Here is a 7,903-nt window from a genome sequence, read left to right on the forward strand (position 1 = left end):
AAAAATAGTTTTCCATTTTCTTAGCTTTTGAAGTCTCTTAAGCTCTTAGGTTTGTCAAAGAAAAAGATATGGCCACTTTTAATTTTTCATTTGTTTTTAGCTTTTATGGGACACTTTGACAATAGCTACTCAAAGAGGCCATGAGGCAGTTGCAACAGATGTGCAATTTATCAGTGGTGGAATTCAAAAATTTTTACAACTGGTTCTGTGGGCATGGCTTGGTGGGCGTGGTGTGGCTTGGTGGGCATGGCAGGGGAAGGATATTGCAAAATCTCCATTCCCACCCCACTCCAGGGGAAGGATACTGTAAAATCCCTATTTCCTCCCTTCTCCTGGGGGAAGGATATTGCAAAATCTCCATTCCCACCCCACTCTGGGGTCAGCCAGAGGTGGTACTTGCTGGTTCTTCAAACTACTCAAAATTTCCCCTACCGGTTCTCCAGAACCTGTCAGAACCTGCTGAATAGCACCCCTGCAATTTATGTTACTGTTACATCAACAGTATACAATCAGCATACAGTACCTCTAAAGGACAGGGGTTTTTTTAAGAAAAAGGGCATCATAATTATTCTTGAAATATTTTATTTATAATGTTTACATCTGGTTGATTCTTTCAACTTCTTTTTCAAATTTATTGCCTCTGATAGGAAGAGAAAATTAGTCTTGAAAGCAATTTTTCCAATGTAGTCTTAACTCAACTGCTAAAGGAAGGATAGAGAGCAAATGCGTTCCCTCATTCCTTTCTCACTTTCTTTTAAAGAATAGAATAGAATAGAATAGAATTTTATTGGCCAAGTGTGATTGGACACACAAGGAATTTGTCTTGGTGCATATGCTCTCAGTGTACATAAAAGAAAGATATGTTCATCAAGGTACAACATTTACAACATAATTGATGGTCAATATATCAATATAAATCATAAGGATTGCCAGCAACGAAGTTACAGTCATACAGTCATAAGTGGAAAGAGATTGTTGATGGGAACTATGAGAAGATTAATAGTAGTGCAGATTTAGTAAATAGTTTGACAGTGTTGAGGGAATTATTTGTTTAGCAGAGTGATGGCCTTCGGGAAGAAACTGTTCTTGTGTCTAGTTGTTCTGGTGTGCAGTGCTCTATAGCGTCGTTTTGAGGGTAGGAGTTGAAACAGTTTATGTCCTGGATGTGAGGGATCTGTAAATATTTTCACGGCCCTCTTCTTGATTCGTGCAGTATACAGGTCCTCAATGGAAGGCAGGTTGGTAGCAATTATTTTTTCTGAAGTTCTAATTATCCTCTGAAGTCTGTGTCTTTCTTGTTGGGTTGCAGAACCGAACCAGACAGTTATAGAGGTGCAAATGACAGACTCAATAATTCCTCTGTAGAACTGAATCAGCAGCTCCTTGGGCAGTTTGAGCGTACTGAGTTGGCACAGAAAGAACATTCTTTGCTGTCCTTTTTTGATGAAGTTTTTGATGTTAGCTGTCCATTTTAGATCTTGCGATATGATAGAACCTAGAAATTTAAAGGTTTCTACTGTTGATACTGTGTTGTCTCTTTCTTTTAAAGAGGCGGAATAACAAAGATCAATGAAAGAAGGCATGAAGAGATAGGAGAACAGTTGGAAAAAAAGACAGGATCGAACAGAGCAGGACCTTTGCAGAACAGAAAGACAGACAAGATTTGCTACAATCCAGAAAATATCAGTCAAACTTTTCTGAGTAGCTCAGTTTGAGTGCTGGCAAATAAAAGCCTAGATTCCAGCAACTTGAAGCAAGACAGAACAAGTCAGATAATTGCATAGTAGCTCAAGATACTTCCAGCAACTCATAAAGAAGTGAGGACCTGGATGCTGGCTAGAAGTTCAACAATCCTACTACAACATCCATCAAGCCATGAAAGTAATGTGGAAAGTTGGGCAAAGGAGAGTCAGGGATAGATCCAAAATTCCAAAGGCCACATTCAAAGGAATTAAAGCAAAATAAAAGGAACATAAAACAAAGGATAGACAAATCTAAAACTATAGAACACAAAACAGTAAGTAAACATTGGTTGTTAGATCACAAGTTAAAATAGGCAGCAGGTATTTCAAACTAAATTGAGCGAATGAGCTTCAAAATATAAGAACTTAGCAATAGAATGAGCTTCAAAATATAAGAACTTAGCAATAAAAACAAAAGTGTTCTTTGTACAGAAATCTTTATTTTGTAATACTTTCAAATAAAAACCCCATTCATTTTGTATCTTTGCCTCTAACTAATGCCATCTCACAATCGAGGCATCTCACAACCTACAGCACTAATCTTCAAATGTTTGGACTAATTTCAACTTTTGGGAGATCACGATGACTGGAACTGATTTGACATCTAGAAGAGCCAAGAAGGAGAACATTAGTTATTAAACGCAGAAGAAATAAATCAGAAAATAGTTAGCATTTTAGCATTGCTATTCTACCCCACCTTATGCCTGCGGGTAAAATTGGATTTAACTCATTTATAGGCAGCATTCCCTTTAATTAGTCTGGATGGCTGAAGTGAAAACACTGTTGAGTCTATTACATTCAGAAGCCACAAAGCTGATAAAGGCTGATGTATAAATAATGGACTATGTAAGCTATCTAGATTTTAATTTATGGGTTTTAACTTGGGTTTTATTTTTTATATTTTTAATTATTAGGCTTTGAATAAGTTTTTTAATTGTTTTTAGATTGTATTTATTTGCTTTTAAATGCCTGTAAACCGCCCTGAGTCCTTTGGGAGATAGGGCGGTATATAAATATAAACAATAATAATAATAAACATAGCTAGACTTATATCTGTAAGTCTGTACAGAGAGTGCATTCTGGATATCTGTTTTTACCCCTATCTGTGGAGGTTTTATCTGAACAAGCTGGAAAGTGGGAACAGGGCAGGTAGTCTGGCAAGAATTAAATCCCGGTTCTCTTGGAGCTAACAAATATTTAGTCAAAATACAAATCAACATTTGTTTATGAAATGGGCATTCCTTTATGAAATGAGTGATGCTAGTATTCATGGAAAAGGCATAGTGATGGAGCCCAAAAAGGTATGCTATATTGAATGACTTATACCTCAATGCCTATTGGAAGACTATTTAGCACTGTCATTCTGAGCAGTTTTAGGCATCGCTTTATATATATTTATATATATATCTTTGGTTATTTGAGTTTTCTCCCACGTAAAATTGGAAGCGTCTTGGCAACATCTCGATGAAATCCCATTCGTCATCTTCAGGCTGTTTACAGCTTCATGCTTTCTCCTAGATAAGGCCAGGGGGTTTGTGAAGGGAGACTGAAATTCTTTAATCTGAGATTAAATCTCAGTGAATTCAAGAGGGTATTTCCAAATAGAACCATACAGAACCACATGGTCAAGCTATCATCATAAAATACGTATTAGGAAAAAGGACCACTAAATAAATTAGGTCTGCTCTCAGTGCAGAATATAAGCGCACTGTAAAATTCTAATTCCAAACTTAAACTCAATAGGTTTATTTCCTAATCTGTATGTATGTATATATATATATAAAACTTGAAATTTGGCACGTATGTTCCTCTTGGCTTCTAGGTGCTCACTAAGAAAGGATTTTTCGAAATGACCATCAGATCATTAGTATTTTATATACAATAAATTCATATACAGTATATTAACACGCTCTGATGCTAAGAGGTTAGATGTTCTACTCTCCCTCCCAACCTGAAAAGAACTCTGTTCCAACTGCCAGTTGCCTCACATTCCGTTACCTCAGGTCAAACTGCCAGACGTTCTGTTGTGTCTGCGCCCCCCGAGCTGGGCCTCCTGCCAGAAAGTGACTTGGAAAGTGAGGGGGAAGGGCCGTCAGGACTTACCTTGGGAGCACCGGCTTCCCTGGCTCAGCTCCAGGAGCCAGAAGCAGGCCAGGTGGAAGAAATAATGAGGCCTCCGTCCCCTGACTCTTTCCCCTCCCAGGCCACGCCTTCAGACCCAGCTGATAGCAATCAGGCTTGGTTGGATCCTAGGTCGTAGGCAGGAGCGGAGGGAACAACAGAAGCAGGGATGGGGCAGGCCTAGGAAGTGCTGAGTCATGAAGCCACACCCCACAGGATATAAAGGCAGTGAGCACTGCTGTGTCTCTTCGTAGCCGGCAAATCAACTGATTAACTAAGAGCTGAAGTGACTCACCAGCGTCGAGGGAGATATCAGAGAACTTGGCAGACGTTCACTATTCTGCTGCCAGAGCTGATAATGCCAGCTAATTAAGCCATCATTCAGACGGAGGCGAAGGAGGACAGAACACGTTCCACTCCTTCACTCAGGAGCGGTCTGGGGCTCTTTACAGTACTAAACATCACTACCTCACAAAAATGTCTACGCTTCCACCTATGAAAGTGCTTCTGGACTCAAGACGGCAGGAGAGATATTCTCTTATGTGTTTCAATCACCGACCACCACTGAGCCAATGGATTGTGAACCGAACTTCTCCTGCACAGTGTCCCAGTCCCCAACTCACCTCTTACACTGACCTCCTCAGTTCAGACAAATCTCTTCCTTCTACAGTAACACCAGTTAAAGGGAAAAGATTGTTAAATTGGGAAAATGAGGAGACTGGAGATAGGCTTCAGACAACAGCTCTTTATTCAGCAACTATATACTATCCAGCAGCTAGTCTCTCTATAGGGAGCTGCCAGAGGGCTCAATCATGTTTGAGTATTTTTCCCCCTCAAACAATGGATCAGATAGAAAACTATGCAAATGGTCAATATCTAACACCCCTCCCTGCTCAGTTGCAACAATCCAATCTACATACGTAGTCACGCAAGTAGGTGGGGCATTTACAGGTCCTTTTGGACTTGCGCAGCTCAGTAGGTGTGGCAGCGGCTTGAGAGGTAGTGCCTGTTGCTGCCTCTTGATCTGCCCATGGAAACTCCTGGAAGTTTTCGGGCGGGGCCTTGGTTTTGACTGGAACCAGTTCGCTGATTATATGACTTGTTATATGGTCAAATCCGGAAAAGTACAATGTCATCAAGTCTTTATGACTTCAAGTCTTTATTATCACTATGTTCTTAAAAATAAAGGTTTCTTGGGAAACGTCTGTGAGATTCTCAGTCATCCAGGTCATAGTTGTCTCAAAGATGCTTCTTCAAAAGACAACTGGACTGTTTTTTTTCCTTGAGGAAGATGTTTTGCTTCTCTCATTTTTCATTTACTTAATCAGTGTCAGAAGACACATGCCCTGGTCAACAGGAGAGAGAGAGAGTCTGTGTGCGATAAATCTTTCTAACAAATCCTATTTCCTGATCACTTCCGATTATCTTTAAGTGGCTCTTAAAGAAGGTGCTTTCCTTACAATACTGGATTATTAGATAGAAAGTAGGGATCTTAATAATGATTAGCAGGAATAGTTAGGCTATTAGCTGAATTAGGCTTTGGGTGGTTTTCAGGCTGACAAATATGTAAAAGAATTTTTTCCCTATTCAGTATACTATAGAAGTTAAATATTAGTTATCTACATTTATTTCATAGAAGTTATATAAAGTATGGTTTTCACATGACACGCAATAGTTAATATTTTATACTGTAGTAGCATAGATATATTCTTCGGGAAAAATAAATTTCTGCCACTTTTTGGCCATCCATCTATCCATCCACTGTATATCTCACGCCTTTACTGTGTGACCCATCAGACTGAACCAAGCCATCAACCATGTTCTAAAATAAATAACTTCTTTCCATTCCAGAAGTACCCTTCATGGATTACTGCCTTGTTGTGGCAAAGGGGCTTGCGTAGCTCAATGAAGATCATAAGAAAGGCTGAGCACTAAAGAATTGAAGCTTTTGAACTATGGTGCTAGAGAGGACTCCTGCGAGTCCCTTGGACTGCAAGGCAATCAAACTGGTCAGTCCTAGAGGAGATCAACCCTGACTGCTCTTTAGAAGGCCAGATCCTGAAGATGAAACTCAAATATTTTGGCCACCTAATGAGAAGGAAGGACTCCCTGGAGAAGAGTCTAATGCTGGGAACGACTGAGGGCAAAAGAAGGAGATGACAGAGAATGAGGTGGCTGGATGGAGTCACTGAAGCAGTAGGCATGAGCTTAAATGGACTCCAGAGGATGGTAGAGGACAGGAAGGCCTGGAGGAACGTTGTCCATGGGGTTACGATGGGTCGGACACAACTTCGGAACTAACAACAACAAATTCCAGAAGTCCCAACCACTTTTTAACTTCCAGACGGTTCAGCTCTACTGTTAATTGTAATAGGATCACTGGGAATCCTTGCTCATTTCAAAAATTCTCCATTACTGTTTCTCCATTGTTAGCAGCAGATACCAGAAATCTGGAACAGGCTCCCTGGGAACGAGAAATGATAAAAGCTCTACTGTATATATGCAGATACGTAGAGCCCTAGGCCTGATTGCATGTATGGTTTGCAGTCTAAAATATTTATCCAGAAGAAAATGGTTTTTGTAATTTGTCTGATGTGATTTCTGATATTAGTCATTTTTAAGTGCAATTTTGAGTTGCCATAACTGGTTTCTTTTACCAATCACCAGACGAAATCACATCATCTCTTGCCTCCCATTCCCAAAATAGATTCCCAAAAAGAGGACCTAATATCTTGAATTTCTTTTGCCTGCAGCTGATTCTTGAGTGGTGATAGTGGATGGGCTCAAATCCAATCAAGATTTTAAATTTTTTTTTTTTACTCATGTAGAAACTATTAAAATCAATTTGTACAAATTGCTTTGGATAAGACTGTATCCCCCAAATGTTGCTTCTGTAAATCTGAAAGTTCAGTGTTTGGGATTAAACTCAGTTTATAAACGGAGTTTCCCTTCAAACATTAGGGCTTCAACACAAAGAAACTACTTGTGTATCTAGTTGGCCACGATTTCTAGAACAACTGAGGCTACTTTAAAACAGTTACACCATCTGAACAGTTCCGTTTATTTGAAGTATTTATATTTTGCCGTTTACATGAACCACCTCTCATCTAGTCTACAGGTCAGTAAGGTTAAGGAAATGCTAGTTCTCAGGCTTTCACAATTAAAGGAAAGGAATGGGAAGTGAATACAGTGGGTGGGGATTTCTAACCCTTATTAATTGAAACTGTTTTTATAAGAACTGTTGTGACTCCGGCCCCTGAGCCTGTTCTCATGGAGGAAGATGACTCGGGGAGTGAAGGAGAGGAGCTGACAAGGCCTCCCTCTCCAGGTCCCTCCTTCCTGACAACACCTCAAGTGCCGGCGGAAGACCAGGAAGAAGGCGTGTCAGAGCCCCCACAGATAGAGGACGAGGATCAATCCTGGATTGACCCTAGGCTGCATCGGAAAGAGAGGCGTGCGCAGCAGAGGAAGAGGTGTGGCAGGCCCAGAGAGTGCTGAGTCATGAGCCACACCCCACAGGGGATAAAAACAGGTGGGGTTGCCATCGGGCCCTTGTGACGGACAAAAGCTACTAAGTGTGAACTGCATCGTGTGAGCTTCAGACTGTCTTTGGATTTAAGGCTTGGATTTTCGTGAGTAACTCTTGACCATTCTTTAGACTCCTGGTTGCTCCAGCAATGGACTGTAAACACGCTGACTCGTGATAAGAAACTTGGCTGGCACTTGGAGAGCAGCTGCCAGAACTTTCCTCTGCCAAAAGAAACCAGGCCAATTTGTAAATAAATTGCTGGCAGACATCCTTCGGCGCTTGTGTTTTCTTAGGTGAGATGGGAGGGACAGAACAAGAACTAGCTCTTATAAAGGGAGCTGTTCACAGTGCAAGCATCAGGTCCTGGTAGGTCTTCAAAAATACCCTCATGATCTGATCTTTCCCGGAAAAATTGTAATGTAGTCAGAAACTCAGGTTTTAAAGCATTCACCTATCTGCTGACTTACCTCTTTTGCCATGCAGATAGATGTTCAGGAGATTCCATACAGGA

Source organism: Ahaetulla prasina, chromosome 8 (genome assembly GCF_028640845.1).
Source record: "Ahaetulla prasina isolate Xishuangbanna chromosome 8, ASM2864084v1, whole genome shotgun sequence".
NCBI lineage: Eukaryota > Metazoa > Chordata > Lepidosauria > Squamata > Colubridae > Ahaetulla > Ahaetulla prasina.